The sequence below is a fragment of the Leopardus geoffroyi genome, chromosome D2 (genome assembly GCF_018350155.1).
Source record: "Leopardus geoffroyi isolate Oge1 chromosome D2, O.geoffroyi_Oge1_pat1.0, whole genome shotgun sequence".
NCBI lineage: Eukaryota > Metazoa > Chordata > Mammalia > Carnivora > Felidae > Leopardus > Leopardus geoffroyi.
Genome location: NC_059334.1, coordinates 14,903,126 through 14,924,174, shown reverse-complemented (window position 1 = coordinate 14,924,174; position 21,049 = coordinate 14,903,126). Strand labels below are relative to the sequence as shown.

Below are 21,049 nucleotides of genomic sequence, written 5' to 3'. Positions count from 1 at the left end.
TTCTTTCTTTCTTTTTTTTTTTTTTTAATGTTTATTTATTTTTGAGAGAGAGAGAGAGAGAAAGAGGCAAAGAGAGAGAGGGAGACAGAAAACAAAGCAGGCTTCAAGCTCTGAGCTATCAGCACTAAGCCAGAGGCAGGGCTCCAACCCATCAACCCTAAGAGCATGACCGGAAGTCAGAGACTTAACTGACTGAGCCACCCAGGCACCACACACACACACACACACACACACACACACACACACACACACACCTATCATTTTCTTAATGGCACCTTTAAAAAATATATTTTAATAAATTATAATTTATTTTCTTTAGTAATTATAATCATGAAATCTTTGCTCCCCTAAGGTTGCACAGATGCTCTGTCATCTTTAATATTTTTCTTCCACGTTTGAGCCCATTTACTTGGTGTCAGGTGCACCAGGCCTGCATCACCAGCCTGGGTTTCTCTACCTGCGCCGATACTCCCGAGCCCGTGAAGCCCGAGCCACCCGCTGCAGCATGCCGGTGTCCTGATCCAGGAGCTTCTCCTGGTTCACCGGGTCCACCACGTCCTCCGTCATCAGCTTCATCCTGCGCTCCAGGGTGACCACGACCGCAGAAGGCCAGAGCAACGGCGTGAGGCACCGCACCTCCCAAGCTGTCGCGGGTCACGGCACACACGTGGCGCGGGCTGAGCTTGATGAGCCTCACGCGATCCATGAAGGCGGCGAACGGCGTGGGGCGCATGCGCCATGAGGTCTGACATGCGCCGTGACGTCTCAGCCGTAGGGACAGTGGCGGTGCTTGTCGGCTTCCGAGCTTGGCGGTCTTGGCTTGGGAGGTCAGCGACGGGATCCGGAAGCTGGACAGTGCTTTGTCTTTGTCCTGCGGGACCTGCAGTGGCCCGGCTCAGGCGTCTTCTGGGCCTGTTCCCCAGACGGCCTTGGGCATGAAAGGTTGAGCACCAGCTCAGTGTGCACGGTGGCCGCGTCCTCTCCCGGGAAGCCGTGCACTTGCCCCTGCGCCGTGGCCGCCGCGGCTGTTTCTGCACCTCACGCCCAGCCCCCGGCTGCTCCTGGATCCTCATCTTCGCCGTGGTCTCCTTCTGGTGCGAAGTGTACTCCAGGATTGCCTCGCGCTCACGCAGGTAGCCATCTGGGGGTGACGAGCTGTCGTGGCGGGGCCGCGCACACAGGTGGCAGCCCTCCACATCTTGAGGGCTTGCTGGAATGTTCTGGGTCCTGCAGCCTGAGGCCGCTGTGGCCTTTTTTTCTCACTGTAGGGGCAGGCAGTCCCCACCCTGCAGTTCTTGCCATAATGCCTCCCTCACAAACGACTCCTTGTCCCTTCGTTGCTTCTTCAACTGTATCTATGCCTTGCTTTCTTTCAGAAACTTCGTGGCTTTATGTTTATGTGTGTGATCCACCCCAAATTAATCTTTGTGTTTTAGCGTAAAGTAGGAGGCACGGTTCATGTTTTTCTGTGTTTATTTAGTTATTCCATTTGTTGAAAAGACCTTTCTTTAATGAATTGCTTTGGTGTCTTTGTTGAAAATTATTTTGGAATCTCTGTGTGTCTATTGCTGGACTTTATTTTTACACCAGTACCAGTCTTAAATTATCTTAAATACTGTAGATTATAACAAATGTTGTGATCAGAGTTCTTTTTCAAGATTGATTTGGTTTGGCTAATCTTGGACCTTGTCATCGCCATATAAATTTTACAGTGAGATTACCAGTACCTACAAAGAAGCTACTGGGTGTTAAGTTTGGGTTTGTGTTGAGCCTATAGATTTGGGGAAAACAGGCATATTAAAAATATTGTCTTTCAATCCAGGAATGTGTTATATATGTCCGTTTATTCAGAGCTTTAAAAAAACTTTCTTTCTGCAATTCATTGTAGTTTTTAGCATATAAGTCTTACACTTGCTTTGTTAAATTTATTCCTAAGTTAAATTCTTTGCATTCTTATGAGTGAAACTATTTTTAAATTTTGTTTTGTTTATACCTATTACGTAGAGGTGCAATAGACTTTTGTATGTTGACCTCATATCATGACGTCATATCAATATCAAGCTTGCTACCTTCACTTATTGTAGTGGCTGGTTCGTAGACTCCTTGTGTGCATACATCATCAGGTCATCTGTGGATAATCACAGCTTTCCCTCTGTTTTCTGATTTTAAGGTCTGTCATTTATTCCCTTGCCTTATTGTACTAAGATCTCCAGTACAATTTGAAGAGAAGTATACCTCAGTATACTTGCTCGGTTCCTGAAATTTGGAGGAAAGGATTCGGAAAGGTAGCAAAATATGCCACTTGACTTTCATTATTCAATTCAGTTCGACCTTTCATTATTATTCAAGGCCCCTCATTGTCTTGAAGCCTACAAAGTTTGGTGTTAGTATAGTTATATCAGCTTTCTTTTGCATTATTTGCACGGACTACTTAAAAAAAAGTTTCTTGTGAGTTCTTGTTTTCTTGCCTTTGTCAAAAGGTATCATTTGGTTTCCAAATATTTGGAGATACGTTGGTTTTCCTAATGGTACTGATTTCTAACTTAATTCTGGTGTAGTCAGAGACTATGCTCTATATGATTTCAGTCCATTGGAATTACTGGGACTTGTTTTATAGTCCAGCATAGGGTCTGTCTTACTGATAGACTTGTAGAGGCTTTTGGTCTTGTGTAGGCTCTTGGGTTTAGGCTTTGTTAGAGTAGGTCTCTTTCTTGTTTTTCATGGTAGGGTAGGGAAAACTGCTCCTGAGATATAATCTTTACTCCTAAATCGTGGCTCTCTGGTGTCCAGTGAAAGCAAGATGTGTTTTCCATGCCTCCACTAGAGCTGGACCCAAACCCAAACTCCATCTGCTCAGTCTGGGGCATTGCTGAAATCTCTATGCAGCCGTCTCAGCCTTTCAGAGTAAATTCTTTGATTCACCTCACACATGTGCAGTTCAGGTACAGCCAAGGATTGGGGCTCCCCTTACTATAATTTTTCTGTTCCAGGATTTCTGCCCCCCACCCCCCCACACACAATTTCCATCTCATGTCTCCTCAGGCCCATACAGCTGAATCTTTCTACTTGAGCTCTGTTAAAGGTTATGCCGACTTAGAAGTGTCTTCAGGGGAAAGGCTGAATAAATGTGCATTTCACAGATGTGGGTCCCTTGTTTGATTGCATGCTCTCCATCGTCAGCTTGCTTTCTTTGCTCATCATTGCCTGCAGGTATTGTCTTCAGTATTTTATACAGCATTTATAATTGTTGTTTATAGGAGGATAGTCAAATATGTTTTTATTGGAAGTCTGAACCTGTGATTCCATTTAAAACACAGATGGAGTGTAGACACCACATTTGGAATCTTGATCTAGACCGTCTGGATTTGCATCCTGGCCCTGTCACATTTAGCTATGGCCTCTTGCAGTCTTGTGTATTCTAACATTCTCACCTATACAATGGAGGTGATAATAGTTCCTAAGTCACAAGGTTGTTGTGAGAATAAAACAAGTTAATTCATGTAAAGCTCTTAAAATAGTATCTGACTCTGACGTTTGACATATTTTAGCCAAATCTCTTTGGAGGCCCCCTGTTTTTCTTTTGTGAATAAAGAGAAACACTTTATCTTTAGCTGTTTCTCTTTGACTTAATTCCAGAATGTGATTCCAGTTAATTAGGGTCATACTAAATTATATAACTTTGCTGGTTCTTATTCCAGTGTATTGCACTTGAGGTAAATGATATTGTACATATACTTTGCATGCCAACAGAGCTCTTGTTAATTTTTTTATTATTATTTTAGAGAGAGAGAGAGAGAGAGAGCATGCACATGTGAGTGAAGGAGAGGCACAGGGTGGGTGGAGAGAATCTCAAGCAGGCTCCAGGCTCAGCATGGAGCCTGACACGGGGCTCACTTCCACGACCCTGGGATCGTGACCTGAGCCGAAATCAATAGTCGGATGTTCAACTGACTGAACCAACCAGGCGCCCCAGCAGAGCTCTTATTAATGATGTAGGTCGTTCAGTAATTTCTTTTATCAACCTTTTCCCCCTGAAAACTTAAGACTTGCTTTTCAATTGAAGGTATATTTAATGTGCTTTTCTCTTCAAAATGCATATTAAAAAATCTTCAAAGCTGAGTTTATAAACATGATGCCAGAAGTAAAGGAATGGTCATATTTTTGCTGCTTCGTTCACTTTTTAAAATAGAATCAAGGTAATATTTTTGAACTCCATTATCTCACTGCCAAATTGGGACTTTTTATTTTTATCTCCAAACAAGCACTTTTTTCTTTTGGACTGACCTTAAGTAGCAGTGAGTCACCGCACTTGTAAAAGCAAATTCCAAATCCAGGCAGGACAACAAAATATACTAATGTGGTAGCATGTGAGGGGTAGTATAAAATGCCACTCCAAAATGTGATCGTACGAGTTCAGGACTTGCCTCCCCAAAATAGGCTGCTTTGGTATATTGATTATTTTGAACTGTAGGCAACTGAAAAATAGCAAATGCAGAGAGAAGCTTATCTGCCTAAAGACAGATGCTCCACAAGGAACTCAATTGCCATAGGTCCTCCTTGAGGAGTTTCATCAACCAGAAAAGATCAACTCCTGTAACAGGAGAGGAAACTAGAAGTCAACACCACACCCAGACAAACCATGTCCCAAACTGTCATACCTCCCATCTCTTCTTGAGGGCCCATGCATCTTTCCTAAAAATCATTTACTCTCCCTTGAGAGTATGTGCTTTGACTATAACAGAATTAGGTTAGAACTCAGTAGCGTTAGGATAACCAACATATTAACACCTTTCTACAAAGCCCATGGGTCAAAGAAGAAACCACAAGGAAAAAATTAAAAATATTCTATGCACACAATGCAGAAGGAAGCTGATAGAGCTGTATGTTCCCAACAGTTTGAGCTACGCGAAGATGCGCTTGAGCTTTTCCTTAAGCCACACCGACTTGAAGATGTCAGTGATTAACTTGCTGTAATTCTAAATATTTGGAAATGAAAGACCTTCATAAAATATCCCTAGAGCAAGCTAGGTATCTGCAAAATTTGGAAATAATTTGCCACCACCTCGCCCCTTGCAATGGCTGTAATTGTTTCTTTATACCATGAAGAGCTTCTTTCTGCACCCCTTGACTCTGGGCTAGAATTGTCTCTTGCCCTGACCAATAAAAATGCAGCAGAACTCATGTGCCAGTTCCAAGTTAGCTCTCGAAAGGCGTTGTGTACTTCCGCTGGCTCCCACACAGCTCTGACCAGCTGCCATGTGAGCAAGTTTGGGCCGGTTTGGAGGATGCGAGCACATGGTGTGCAGATGAGCCTTTCCACGAGGCCTACCTTGACCTGTCAGCTCCAGCTGTGCCAGCAGTTGACCAAAAATACAGGAGCAGGTCCAGCTGAGAACGGCCCAGCACGGCCCGGATCACCAGAACCACCCAATCGTGCACACACTCGTGAACTCACTAAATGATGGTTCCTTTCACTCCACTAATTTTGGTGGTGGTTTGTTACATAGAAATAACTGCCTGATACAAAAATTGGTGCCCAGAAGGGCAGTGCTGCCATAATAAAAATTTTAAAAATGAAGCATTGGCTTCATAGACTCAAAGTAAACCCCTGTTTTTCTGATCATCTTATACCTTTCAGTACTTAGAATAATCCAGGCCCCCCAGAAATTGAGGAAATACCTAGCTGACTCTCTGTTCCTCCTTTCCCTCAACAAAATCTTCTTCTAGAACTTAACGTGATTGCAGATAACTATACTTCCCAGGAATCAGCAGCTGGAAGGATAAATAAGGAAGAAAAGGCCTTCTGGAGTCACAAAATTTAAAACCCAGTATAGCGATGGGGTTTAATTAGATTGTTTTCCCAGCATGTAATAAAAAGGTGCAGGGTGGCTGGATCAAACCTGGATGGAATGCCATAGTGGAAGGAGGGAGAGATTGCACAGCCAGAAAGCAACAGTACTGCACTGACTGTCGAGAGTATTGAGGTCACTAGGAAATGAGAGATCCACATGGAACATGTGTACACTTGTGCACCTGCGCACACATCCTAGGAAGGACAAGCCACAGACTCGGGCATTTTTCATATCCCAGCTGCTCTCTCTGTCTTGTCTGTCCTGGCCTTTTCTGTCTGGAGTGGCGAGGTGCACATATGGGGAGTAATAGACCACCATTGGAGAGCTGGCTGTGTGCTGTTATTTAGCTGGAAGCCAGACGGGAAGACAAACAAAAACCCTGAGCCCAGCCATTCTTTGTGCAGCCCTACACCCACATAGGCTGCCAGAACCTGTGCTTACAGGGGTTTACTTTGAGATGAGGTCATTAGAAATAAACTTTCTCTAATAGCAAGCATTTACTCTGTCTTCTCAAAACATTATTGTGGAAATCACTTTCTAAACTACTTCTTTTTCCTTGAGGTTTTCCTAGAAAAAAATTAGATTCCTCTCTGCAATCTAGAGAAAAGTATGACTCAACAGTTTTGTTGACCCAAATTGTGTATCTGTGAAATCTATCCCTGGGAGAGATCCAGAAACAAGCACAAAAGGAGAGTCCTGAATGACTGACAGTTTTTTATGCCCATTTGTCCCAAAGCCCTTCAAGATAGAAAACGACTTAAGGTCTTTGACTAATGCAGCATCAACTAAGGGACAAGAACATCCGATTCCAATCTCATACTCTAAGTTTGTGGCAGTCTGGGCACTGTTTTGCAGCAACCTTTGTTATGACCTCACTTTATCTTTTATTTGCCCGAATGAAATTGGCCATTTCCAAGAGAGGCCTCAAGCTGGCTCAGAACTTTGAGAATGAACCTGCATTGTCATACTAGGCAAAACTCAGCCAAAGATGAGGCATCCTGCTGGTCTGTTTTTCATTGACTGCATTTTCAATTACTTCCATTCTGCATCTAGTCCAAGTGGAGAGGAGATTAAAATAAACATAAATCACACTATCGTAGTTTTAGGAATTAGAAGAAATAGCAGCAGGCATGGCATCTCATTATAGCTCTGTGTCTGTAGGAAGAGCAAATTCTCTCAAAGCGGAGACATTGTGATGTCTTTGATGCTATAAAATAATAAGTGATAATAGCCTAGAGAAAAATTGAAGAGTGAAGCTCAGCTCTGCTTGCACTTGCTAGAGGCTTAATGCGTCAGAGCGAAAGCCATAAAATGGAGCTAAAATCATAAGGCACGTGAAAAAAAATTTCAATGTTTATTTTAAATAAACCTCCTTTGACAAAATTCTATATTCATCAGAACTAAATCCACAAACCACAAGTTGATGTCTGGTTCCTAAAGGTTTTGAAACACGGAATGTTTGATGCAGCCTAATAATTTGCTCCTAACGATGGGAATAAATGCAAGTTCTTTGGGGCATATACCTGGGAGTGGAATTGCTGGGTCACACGGTTCCTCTGTGTTTTACTTTTTGAGGAACTGCCAAACTTTCCCACAGCAGCTGCACCATTTTACATTTCCACCAGCAACGTATGGGTTCCCATTTCTCCACATCCGTGCCAACACTGATGTCTGTTTTTTCTATTGTAGCCCTCCAAATTGGAATGAAATGAAATCCAATTATGTTTTTGATTTGTGTGGTTCCTTATTGACTATCGGTAGTGAGCATTTTTGTGTGTGCTTATCAACTATTTGTATACCTTCTTTGGAGAAACGTGTGTTAAAATCCATTACCCATTTTTAATTGGGTTATTTTTTGTTACTGCGTTTGGTAAGTTTTTCACATATTCTGGCTATAAATCTCTTATCAGATACATAGTTGGCAAATATTTGCTATCGTTCCGGGGTTTGGACTTTCACTTTCTTTGTATCATTTGCAGCGCAAAAGTTTTACATTTTTATAAAGTCTAATTTCACATTTTTTATGAAGTCTAATTTTGTTCTGCTTTTGGTTACTTGTGCTTTTTCCCAACCCAAGATCATAAAGATTTACTCTTACATTTCTTGTAAGGGTTTTATAGTTTTATCTCTTACATTGACATCTATAATCCATTTTGAGTTATGTGTGTGCTGCGGGAAAAGGGTCCAACTTCATCTTTCCTTTTTATTTTTTTTTTAACATTTATTTATTTTTGAGACAGAGAGAGACAGAGCAAGAATGGGGGAGGGTCAGAGAGAGAGGGAGACACAGAATCTGAAACAGGCCCCGGGCTCTGAGCTGTCAGCACAGAGCCTGACGCGGGGCTCGAACTCACAGACTGTGAGATCATGACCCGAGCTGAAGTCGGACGCTCAACTGACTGAGCCACCCAGGCGCCCCTCATCTTTCATTTTTATGTAGATATTCACTTGTCCCAGCACCATTTGTTTAAAAGACTATTCTTTCACCATTGAATTGTCTTGGCATCCTTGTTGAAAATCTGTTGACTGTAAATGTGAGGGTGTGTTGTGGACTCTGAAGTCTATTACAGTGGTCTGTATGTCTGTCCTTAGGTCACACCTTGTAGCCTTGGTAACTGTAGCTTTGTTGTAAGTTTCAGAATCGGGAGAATTTGAGCCCACCAACTTTGTTCTTAGTTTTAAAGATAGTTTTGGCTTTTCTGGGTCCCTTGAATTTCTATATGAATTTTCAGATCAGCTTGTCTATTTCTTCAAAAAAAAAAAAAAAAAAAAAAAGAAAAGGCAGCTGAGTTTTTAATAACTTCAAATTGTTTTGAATCTGTAGATAAATTTGGAAAGTACTGTCATCTTAACTGTATTAAGTCTTCTGATCCAAGCACATGGGATGCTTTCCTTTTTTTTTTTTTTTTTTTTTTTTTTTTAGCTCTTCTTCATTGTCTTTCAACATTTTGTGGTTTTCTTTTTTTCTTTTTCCTCAGTTATTTTGACTATTTTAACTATTTCCTTAGTTATTTTGAGAGAGAGAGAAAGACAGAGGGAATCCCAAGCAGGTTCAGTACTGTCAGTGCAGAGCCTGATGGGGGCTCAAACTCACAAACCGTGAGATCATGACTTGAGCCAAAATCACAAGTCAGATGCTTAACCAACTGAGCCATCTAGGCACCCCAGCATTTTGTGGTTTTCGATGTACAGGTTTTACACTTACTAAATTTATTCTTACATATTTTTTGATGTGATTATAAATGCAGTTTTTTCTTAATTTCATTTTCAGGTTCATTGCAAGTGTATAGAAATAAAATTTATTTTTATGTTTATCTTATTTCCTACCATCTTTCCTACTAGAACTTTCTTATTCTAATAGATTTTTAGTAGATTCCTTAGGATTTTCTATATTCAATATCCGGTCATCTGCAAATTGAGATAGTTTTAATTTTTTCTTGCCAATTTCATGCCTTTCTATGGTATCTTTGTTATTTATTTATTTATTTTATTTTGTTGGCCTACAAAGAATGTCCAGTACAATACTGAGTGACAGTGGTAAGAGCAAACGTTGTCTTTTTCCGGAGGAGAAAACATTTAGTATTTCACCATTGCTGTGGGTCTTATACTTTTTACTAGGCTGAGAAAATGTCCTTCTATTTCTACTTTGCTTTGTGTTTTTATCCTGAAAGGGCAAAGCCTCATGAAAAAATGTTCTCGTCCTTTTTCTTCCTTCCTTTTTCTGCCTGTAACTTGGATTCAGTGCTAGAGTTATAGCAGCTGTATTTTAACGATGATCATAAAGGCCAAAAGCTAAATCTTGCCATTTTATTGTTTAGAATTGGCAGAACCCAAATACTTGATGGCATTTTTGAGCAGTTGCACTTGCCCTGGATGATCCATCCCTGAACTTTGTGCCATGATAGAAAATCAGCTGGAATCTGAAGCTCTTGGTAAGATGGTTTTAAACCCTTTATAAGCCCTTGGTAGGGTTGCTCTAATTTTTTATTTTTAAATTTATTTTATATCATAATAAATGTACTTTCTAATCCCCATCCCCTATTTCCCCCAACTCCCAGTCACCTCCCCTCTGGTAACCATCAGTTTGTTCTCCATAGTTAAGAGTCTGTTTCTTGATTTGTCTCTTAGTCTCTGTCTCTTTTTTTCTCTTGCTAATTTGTTTTGTTTCTTAAGTTCCACGTATGACTGAGATCATATGGTATTTGTCTTTCTCTGACTGACTTATTTTGCTTAGCACACTCTGTAGCTCTATCCATGTTGTTGCAAATGGCAAGATTTCACTCCTTTTTATGGCTGAATCACATTCTAGTGTATATACGTGTACCACTTTATCCATTCATCTACTGATGGACACTTGGGATGCTTCCATAGATTGGCTATTATAAATAATGTTGCAGTAAACAGGGGTGCATATATCCATTTGACTTAGTGTTTTTGTATTTTTTGGGTAAATACCCAGTAGTGTGATTCCTGGGTCATCGGATAGTTCTATTTTTAACTTTTTGAGGAACTTCTGTTTTCCACAGTGGCTGCACCAGATTGCATTCCCACCAACAGTGCACAAGTGTTCCTTTTTCTCCACATCCTGGCCAACACTTGTTTCTTGTGTTTTTGATTTTAGCCATTATGACAGGTGTGAAGTGGTATCTCATTGTAGTTTTGATTTGCATTTCCCTGATAATGTGTGATGTTGAGCATCTTTTCATATATCTGCTGGCCCTTGGCATGTCTTCTTTGGAGAAATGTCTGTTCATGTCTTCTGCCCATTTTTTAAATGGATTATTTGTTTTTGAGGCATTGAGTTGTATCAGTTATATATATATCCCTTCTAACCCTTTATCAGATGTGTCATTTGCAAGTATCTTCTCTCATTCAGTAGGTTGCATTTTAGTTCTTGTTTGTTCCTTTCGTTCACCATGTAGAAGCTTTTTATTTTGATAGTCCCAATAATTTATTTTTGCTTCTATTTCCTTTGCCTGAGGAGACATATCTAGAAAAATGTTACTCTGGCTGAGGTCAGAGAGTTACTGCTTTTACTTTCTTCTAGGATTTTTATGGTTTCAGGTCTCACATTTAGGTCTTTAATCCATTTTGAATTTATTTTTGTGTATGGTGAAAGAAAGCAGTCCAGTCTCATTCTTTTATAGGTAAGTGTCTGGTTTTCCCAACACCATTGTTTGAAGACACTGCCTTTTTCCCATTGAATATTCTTTCCTGCTTTGTTGAGGATTAAGTGACCAGATGATTGTGGGTTTATTTCTAAATTTCCTGTTCTATTCCATAGATCTATGTTTCTGTTTTTGTGTCAGTACTATACTGTTTTCATTACTATTGCTTTGTAATATAACTTGAAATCTGGAATTATGATACCTCCAGTTTTGTTTTCCTTTTTCAAGATTGCTTTGGCTATATGAGGTCATTTGTAGTTCCATACAAATTTTAGGACTGTTTGTTCCAGTTCTATGAAAAATTCTTTGGTATCTTGATAGGGAGTGCATTAAATCTGTAGATTGCTTTGGGTAATATAGACATTTCACAATTCCCACGAGCTTGGAATATCTTTCCATTTCATTGTGTTGTCTTTAATTTCTTTCATTGGCATTTTTATAATTTTTAGAGTACAAGCCTTTCACCTCTTTGGTTAAGCTTGTTACTAGGTATTTCATTGTTTTGGGTGCAGTTATAAATGGGATGGTTGTCTTCCTTTCACTCTTTGCTGCTTCATTATTAGTGTATGTGCATGCAGCAGATTTCTGTTATATTGATTTTGTATCCTGTGAGTTTAATGAATTCATTTATTGGTTCTAGTAGTTTTTTGGTGGAGTCTTTAAGGTGCTCTCTATATAATATCCTATGATATGCAAGTAGAGTTTTACTTTTTCCTCACCAATTTGGATGCCTTTTATTTCTTTATGTTGTCTGATTGCTATGGCTTGGACTTCTAATACAATGTTGAATAAAAGTGGTGAGAGTGGACATCCTTGTCTTGTTCCTGACCTTAAGGGAAAAGCTCTCAGGTTTTCACCATTGAGTATGATGTTAGCTGTGGATTTTTTATATAAGGCCTTTATTATGTTGAACTATGTTCCCTCTAGACCTACTTTTCAGAGTGTTTTTATCATGAATGGATGTTGTACTTTGTCAAATGCTTTTTCTGCATCTATTGAAATGATCATATATATATATTTTTTATCATTTCTCTAATTGATGTCACATATCACATTGATTGTTCTTTGAGAATATTGAACCATCTTTGCATCCCGGGAATAAATCCCACTTGATTGTGGTGTATGATTTCTTTAACGTATTGGTGGATTCAGTTTGCTAATATTGTGTTGAGGATTTTTGAATCTATATTCAAGAGAGATGTTGGCCTGTAGTTATCTTTTTTGTGTGTGATGTCTTTATCTGGTTTTGGTATCAAAGTAATGCTGGCCTCATAGAATGAATTTGGAAGTTTTCCTTCCTCTTGTATTTTTTTGGAATAGTTTGAGAAGAATAATATTAACTCTTCTTTAAATGTTTAGTAGAATTTATTTGTGAAGCCGCCTGGTCCTGGACTGTTGTTTTTTGGGAGCTTTTGATTACTGATTCCGTTTCATTGTTGATAATTGATCGGTTCAAATTTTCTATTTCTTTCTATTTTAGTTTTGGTAAGTTATATGGTTTCAGGAATTTATCTACCTCTTCTGAGTTGTACACTTTGTTGGCATATAAGGTTTCATAATATTCTGTTATAATTCTTTGTATTGCTGTGGTGTCAGTTGTTATTCTCATCTTTCATTAGTAAGATTATTTGGGTTTTCTTTCTTTCTTTCTTTCTTTCTTTCTTTCTTTCTTTCTTTCTTTCTTTCTTTCTTTCTGTCTTTCCTTCTTTCTTTCGTCTTACTAGAGGTTTATCAGTTTTGTTGATCTTTTCAAAGAACCAGCTTTCTTTGATTTCATTGATCTGTTGTATTGGGTTTTTTTTTTCCTATATCAATTACTTCTCTAATATTTATTATTTCCTTCTTTGGGTTTTATTTGTTAGGTTGTTTGAGATTTTTCTTGCTTCTTGACGTATAGACTTCCCTCTTGGAACCACTTTTGCTATATTCCAAAGGTTTTGGACCATTGTGTTTTCATTTTCCTTTGTTTCCGTGTAATTTCTGCTTTCTTCTTTAATTTCTGCTTGACCCATTTATTGTTTAGTGGCATGTTATTTAACCTCCATGTATTTGTGCTCATTCTACATTTTTTCTTGTCATTGATTTATAGTTTCATAACATTATGGTCAGAAAAGATGCATGGTATAACTTTGATATTTTAAATTTTGTTGAGGCTTGGTTTGTGGCCTAATAAGTCATCTATTCTGAAGAATGTTCCATGTGTACTTGAAAAGAATATGTATTCTGCTGTTTTAGGATGGAATGTTGAGTATGTCTGTTAAATGTACCTGTTCCAGTGTGTCATTGAAAGCCACTGTTTTCCTCTTTGATTTTCTGTTTGGATGGTATGTCCATGGATTTGAGTGAGATGTTAAAGTCCTGCACTATTATTGTATTACTATTGACGACAAATTATTTTATGTTTGTTATCAACTGTTTTACGTATTTGGGTGCTATTGTGTTAAGTGCATAAATATTTATAATCGTTATATTTTCAGATTGTCCTCTTTATTTTTATATAGTGTTCTCCTTTGTCTCTTGTTACAGTCTTTGTTTTAAAGTCTGTTTTGGCAGATGTAAGTATTATTACCTCAGCTTTCTTTTCGTATCTATTTGCACAATAAGTGTTTCTCCATACACTCACTTTCAATCTTCAGCTGTCTTTCAGTCTGAAATGAGTCTCTTATAGGTAGCATATAGATGGGTCTTTTTTTAATCCACTGCCACCTTGTGTCTTTCGATTGGAGTGTTTAGTCCATTTACATTAAAGTAATTATTGGTAGATACGTATTAATTGCCATTTTGTTTCTTGTTTTGTGGTTGTTTCTATAGATTTTCTCTGATCTTCCTTCTCTTACTCTCTTTTATGGTTTTTTGGTTTTCTTTAGTGATATATTGGATTCTTCTCACTTTATTTTTGCATATTTATTACTGGTTTTTGTAGTTATCATTAGATTTGTGTATAACATCTTCAGCATATAGCTGCCTATATTAAGTTGATGGTTGCTTAAGTTTAAATTGTTCTTTACTCCTCCCACATTTTAGGTATATAGTGTCATATTTTACATCCCTTTATTTTATGAATCCCTTGACTGATTTTTGCATAAATAGTTATTTTACTGCTTTTGTATTTTACTTTTCATACTCTCCCTTTATGGTCTTTCTTTTCCACCCAGAGTCCCTTTTAATATTTCTTCTAGGGCTGGTCATGAATTCCTTTAGTGTTTTGTTTGTTGTTTGTTTGTTTGTTTTATCTGAGTAACTCTATCTCTCTATTCTGAATGATAGCCTTGATGGATGGAGTATTCTTGACGGAAGATCCCATTCAGCACTTTGAAACTATTAAGCCTCTCCCTTCTGGACTGGAAAGTTTCTGTTGAAAAATCTGCTAGCCTTATGGGGGTTTCCCTTGTATGTAACTGTCTTTTTTTTTTTTTTTTTTTTTGCTGCTTTAACAATTTTTTTCTTTATCTCTATTTTTTTTTTGCCATTTTAATACTATGTGTCTTAATGTGGATCTCCTTGGGTTGAATTGTGGGGGGAGGGATCTTTGTGCCTTCTGGACCTGGTACCTGCTTCCTTCCCCAGATTGGGCAATTTTTCAGCTATTATTTTGTCAAATAATTTTCCTGCTCTTTTTTTCACTTTCTTTTTCTGAGATTCCTATAATGCAAAACGTAAGATCCCTTGTTACATTTGATGGAGTCACTGAGTTTCCTAAGACTGTTCTCAGTTTGCATAATTTTCTTTTTTCTCTTTTGCTTAGCTTGGTTACTTTCCATTATCTGTCTTCCAGGTTGTTAATTCATTTCTCAGCTTTATCTGATCTGCTGTTTATTCCATCAAGTGTATCTTTAATTTCATTTATTGTGTTCGTGAATCTGATTAGTTCTTTTTTGCCTGTGTTAAAGGTCTCACTTATGTTCTCCATTCTTTTCTCAAGTCCAGTCATTATCTGTATGACCATTATTTTAAATTATCAGGCATAGTCTTTATATCTGTTTCACTTTGGTCTCTTGCTGTGGTTTGGTTTTGTTCTTTCATTTGGGAGATACTTCCTTGTCTCATTTTGTCTGATTTTTTGTGTCTGTTTCTCTGTGTTAGGAGGGTCAGCTACTTCTCTTGCTCTTAGTGGTAATAGTTTTCTGAAGGAGAGGTCCTGTAGTGCACTGCTGTGCAGTGTCCCCTGTTCAGAGAGTGCTTCAGAGAGTGTCTCCTATGTGTGCTTGTTCTCTGCTTTTGAGACCTTGGCCTTTTTCTTTCAGTCCAGTTATCTACAGAGGCTCTCCATGACTACTGTGGGCAGTGTTTGATCCCTTGCAGGGGTAGGGCGTGTTTTAACAAGATGTACAGTGGTTCTCTTGCAGAATGAGACCTGCCCCTACTGCCATCGGGACTGAGGTTCCATATACCCTGTGGGTTAAGAGTTATGGTGTGGGCAGGGTTTGCTGTGGGACTAAGGCGAGAGTGACTAGGAGGGGCAGAGCTACCTAAGCATGGGGTGGCGGCTTGGTGTAAGCAAGTTACTTAAGGAGTGTCACACCGTGATGGTTCCTACAGGTGGCTGTTATTTATTTGGGGGGAGAGGTAAATGGCACCTGCCAGCTCCTTTGTTCCTGGAGGGGTCTCCTCAGGCTCCCTGTCTCTCCAGGCTGTGTTCTTTTTTTTTTTTTTTTTTTTTTTTTAACGTTTATTTATTTTTGAGACAGAGAGAGACAGAGCATGAACGGGGGAGGGTCAGAGAGAGAGGGAGACACAGAATCTGAAACAGGCTCCAGGCTCTGAGCTGTCAGCCCAGAGCCCGACGCGGGGCTCGAACTCACAGACCGTGAGATCATGACCTGAGCCGAAGTCGGCCGCTTAACCCACTGAGCCACCCAGGCACCCCTCTCCAGGCTGTGTTCTGAAGCAATCAGATCACTCTCCCTCCATCCGCCCCCAACGGTTTTCCCACTGTTGGTTCTATGCTAGATCTACACAGGCCCTTTTTCCTGCTCTGTCCTTAAGGGCACAGATTCCACTTCTAATGCCCCCACCCTCCGCTCTCCAGGCTCTCCTAGAGCCTCGCCCACTGATTTTTAAAATTCCAAGATTAAGTCCCACTGCTTTTAAGAACTCACAAAATTAGGCCCTTCTCACTTTCACAGGCAAATATTATGGGGATTTGTCCCCCCTGTTCGTGGTCTCCCTGGCGTAAAAGTCTGCTTTCCTTTCTTCTCTGTGCCACCAGCTCCCTCCCCACTGCAGATGGCCTCAGTCTGTTTTGCTCCCAGACCGCATCTTCACCCTTCCTACCTTCTTCCATGTGGTCTCTTCTATACCATTTAGTTGTGGAGTTCTGCCATAGTTGGACTCATTTTGTGGCTTACTTACGCCGATGTGGGTGTTATCTAGCTGTATCTGTGGACGAGGCGAGCTTAGTGTCCTCCTGCTCCACCATCCCCAGCCAACCTCTTTCTTAACCAAATCAGAGATGCTTTTAAATAGCATATTCCCTATTGGCAAAGCTGTTGAACCTCAGAAAAGCCTGTTAATCTCTGTGAATTTCAGTTTCTATACCTTTTAATTCGAAGCAGTAATACCTACTTGATAAGCCTGTTGTCAGGCTTAGCAACAATATATGTAAAGGCGCTCACCAAATGGTGACTACTATTATATTTTACATGCAGTCCTTAAAATTAGAGTAAATTGATCAAATGGAAGAATCCTCAAAGTCTAAATGGAGATATGGACCCTACTTTTGAAATTTGAATGTATTATTACTTAAAAATACGGCCAGTGCTTGGTGATCTGAGCGGATGTGTTCAGAGTATTATTTATAGATATTTTGAAGTGAATTTTAGCTAGGGTGTTGCCGTTTACTTCACCAAATCATAAACACATGTTAATTGCAGGTATCAAAATTGGCAAATTTAATGTCACCTTCTCTATTTTTTAAATTTATTTTTACTTTATTTATTTATTTATGTATTTACTGAAGGATAGTTGACACAGTGTTACATCATTTCAGGTGTACAACATAGTGATTTGACAAGTTTATACATTATGCTATGTTCATCACAAGTTGGCTACCATATGTTCACCATACAGTGCTCTTTTAAAACCACTTATTATACTCCCTGTGTTGTACCTTTTATCCCTGTGACTTACCCATTCCAAAATCAGAAGCCTGTATCTCCCACTGCCCTTCAGCCATTTGCCCATCCCCCTACTTCCCTCACACTGGCAACTGTCAGTTTATGTATGGGTGTAATTCTGCTTTTTGTTTGTTTATTTATTTGTTTTGTTTTTTAGATTCCACATGTAAGTGGAATTATGTAGTATTTACCTTTCTCTGACTGACTTCACTTAGAATTATATCCTCTAGGTCTGCCCACGTTGGCATAAATGCGAAGATCTCATCCCTTTGTATGGCTGAGTAATATTCCATGGTATATATACCACATCTTTCTCCATTCACCTATTGATGGACGCTTGGGCTGCTTCCATATGTTGGCCGTTGTAAATAATATTGCAATAAACATAGGGGTGCATATATCCCTTTAAATTAGTGTTTTCATTTTCTTTGGGCAAATACCCAGTAGTGGAGTTACTGAGTCATGGTATTTCTATTTTAAATTTTTTGAGGAATCTCTACACTGTTTTCCATGGAAGCTCCACCAGCTTATGTTACCAACACAAAAGTTCCTTTTACTCCACATCCTTGCCAACACTTGTTATTTCTTATCTTTTGTTTCTAGCCTTCTGACAGGTATGAGGTGATTGTGGGTTTGATTTGTATTTCCCTGATGATGAGCGATACTGAGCATCTTTTATGTGTCTGTCGGCTATTTGGATGTCTTCTTTGGAAAAATGTCTATTCATGTCCTTTGCCCATTTTTAATCAGATGTGTATGTGTGTGTGTGTGTGTGTGTGTGTGTGTGTGTGTTTTGGCATTAAGTCGTGTAAGTTCTTTATATATTTTCGATATTAACCCCTTATGGGATAGATCATTGCCAAATACCTTCTTCCATTCAGTATTGCCTTTTTGTTTCGTCCATGGTTTGCTTTGCTGTGCAGCTTTTTATTTTGGTATAGTCCCAATAGTTTATTTTTTCTTTTGTTTCCCTTGCCTCAGGAGACATATCTAGAAAAATGTTGCTATGGCCGATGTTAGAGAAATTACTGTTTATGCTCTCTTCTAGGGTTTTTATTGTTTCAGGTCTCCCATTTAAGGTCTTTAATCCATTTTGAGTTTATTTTTGTGTATGGTGTAAGAAAGTGGTTCAGTTTTATTCTTTTCTAGCTAGTTGTCCAAATGGCACCTTTTCTTTTTAAAAAAAGGTGAACTCTCAAACCGTGAGATCATGACCTGAGCCAAAGTTGGAAGCTTAACCGACTGAGCCACCCAGGCACCCCTATATAAATAATTTTTTAATTAGAGAATACCTATTCTAGTTTGTTCACTCACAACGTATATTGTAGGTTAGGTGTAGATTGAATAATTTCATTAATTAAATCCCTTTTATATTCATACATCTGTTAAAGGGAGACTACAATCCAGTTAGACTAACACAATTTTGTTTTGATAAAAAGAAGGAAACCCTCTGCATGGCAAATTTTCCTCAAGAAACAAGGTTTCTTTTTTAAATACTGTGCAGACAAGCATCAAGTGGATAACCTAAAGTTCCAACTGAAGAAGCTAGAAAAAGAAGAGCAATGTAAACCCAAAGTATGTTTAGGGAAAATAGTAATAAATAGCAGAAATCAACATAGTAGAAGATATAAAATCAACAAAGCCAAAAGATGGTTCTTTGAAAAGATAAGCAAAATTGATGAACTCCAAACAAGATTGACTTAGGAAAAAAAAGAGAGAGAGAGAGAAAGAGAGAATGCAAATCACCAATATTGGGAATGAAAGAGAAGTCATTACAGATCCTACAGACATTAAAATAAGTTAAAAGAATATTATAAGCAGTTTTAAATCAACAATTCAACAAATTAGATGAAATGGGCAAATTCCTCAAAAGCTAAAATTTACCATGACGAAGGAAAAAACTTAAATAGTAAATTTAAAGAAAGAGAAATTGAATTATCCAGAAATTTCCTACAAAGAAAACTACAGGTCAAGAGTTTTTCACTACTAAATTCTGTCAAACATTTAAAGAGAAAATGGTGCCAATTGTATAAAACCTCTTTCATTTTATGAAACCATCCCATTTTATGATACTAGCATACCAATACCAAATACCAAAACTTGACAAAACATCACAAAGAATAGTAGAAAAGAAAAATAAAATTATAGACCATTGTTATTCAGGAACAGAGAAGGAAAATTAAAGAAAAAAATTACCAAGTCAAATCAGAATATAAAAAGGATAATACATCCTTACCATGTAAGGTTTACCTTAAGTATAGAAAGTTGGTTTGACATTCAAAAATTAATATAATTTACTCTCTTACTAGAATAAAGGAGGAAAATCATATTTCAAGGGATGCAGTAAAAATAATGAGCAAAATTCAACATCCTTTCATGATATAAGTGTCCCACAAACTGGGAAAGCAGGAGACAGTTCCCATTCTATTAAACATCATCTATAAAAATGTACAGCTAACATCATACCTAATGGTCATCATCCTAGATAAAGATAAACTGAGACCAGCTTGAATTACCAGAAATTAAGTTTATTCAAGAATAGCAGAGGAATTGCATTTTGGGAAATGCGTGCTGTAATGAGCTGCCAGGCGGTTCTGCTGAGGGTTTGGGGTGGGCTGTATTTATGGGACAGGAGTGCAAAAAGGGGGAAGTCCAGCCAGAGTCCAAGCAGTAAATTCCTTGGCTTGAGGATGGGGAGAGATTCTTGGTGGATGCTCATGGGTCAAGAGATAAGTCTTGGTATTCTGTAAATCAGGCATTTTCGGGAAATGAGTCTCCCTTGTTAAGTTCTGTTCTTCTGAGGGCTCATGTGTGAGATTCTTCATTTCATATCCTTCAAGACCATTTTTAGATTGAAATCTTTTCACATGGTAAAACAATTGAACCCTTTAACCTAAGATTGGAGACAAATCAAGGATGCCCCCTCTGACCACTCCTATTCAGTGTTGCATTACAGGTTCAAGTTGGTGTGATAATGTAAGAAAAATAAAGACATGAAAGTAAGAAAGGAAGAAGTGAAAGTGTCTCTCTTTGCATATGGCATCATTGTTTACACAGAAGAGTCAAAGATATTTACAAAACAAATAGAACCAATAAATGACTTTAACAAGGTTGTAGGACACAAGGTTAAGTGTATTTTTATATACCAATAGCAAAACAACTGACAAATAAAATTGAAAAACTGTCCTTGAAAGAATTAAATATTATATGACTTAGGAATAAATTTAACAAAAGATGTGCACTGAGGACTATGAAGCATTGTTGAGAGAAATGAAAAAGGAAGTAAACTAATGGCAAAGTGTAGCATATTTATGAATTAGAAGACTTAATATTGTTAATGCCATAATGGATATCAGTTATTCTCAAGTTTCTCTATAGTTTCAGTGCAGTCCCAGCCAAAATCCCAGCAGACATTTGGTGTAAAAGTCCACAAACCGAATTCTCAAGTTTATATGGAAATGTAAAGGGCTGAAAATAGCAAAACAATTTTGAAAAAGAACGATTGGAAGAATTACATGACCTGATTTCAAGACTTACTATACGGTTCCAGCAATTAAGAGGGTTTAACATCCTTAGGTCACTAAAGAAATGCAAAATAAAACGTCGACAGGATGACACCATACACTCGCCAAAACGGCTAACATAAATCAACAACACACAGAACTCTCATACATAGTCATTGGGAGTGTCAAATGGTAGAAGCCCTTTGGGTTTTACAAATCTTCACATATTCCAAATTCTACCTTTGGTTTTACCCAAGAGAAGTGAGAGTATAGGTCCACAAAAAAGCTTGTGCAAGGATATTCATAGCAGCTTTATTTGTAATAGCTCCAAGCTAGAAACAGTTGTAGTGTCCCTCAAAAGCAGAATTGTTGTAAATTCATACTATGGAGTACTACTCAGCTGTGAAATG

The 21,049-nt window shown here is 38.5% G+C and overlaps 1 pseudogene; it reads right to left on the bottom strand.

Annotated features, from left to right (window-relative positions):
• Nucleotides 1-369: 369 nt before the first annotated feature.
• Nucleotides 370-4,683, bottom strand: LOC123577285 (annotated as a pseudogene).
• Between the last annotated feature and the right edge of the window lie 16,366 nt (nt 4,684-21,049).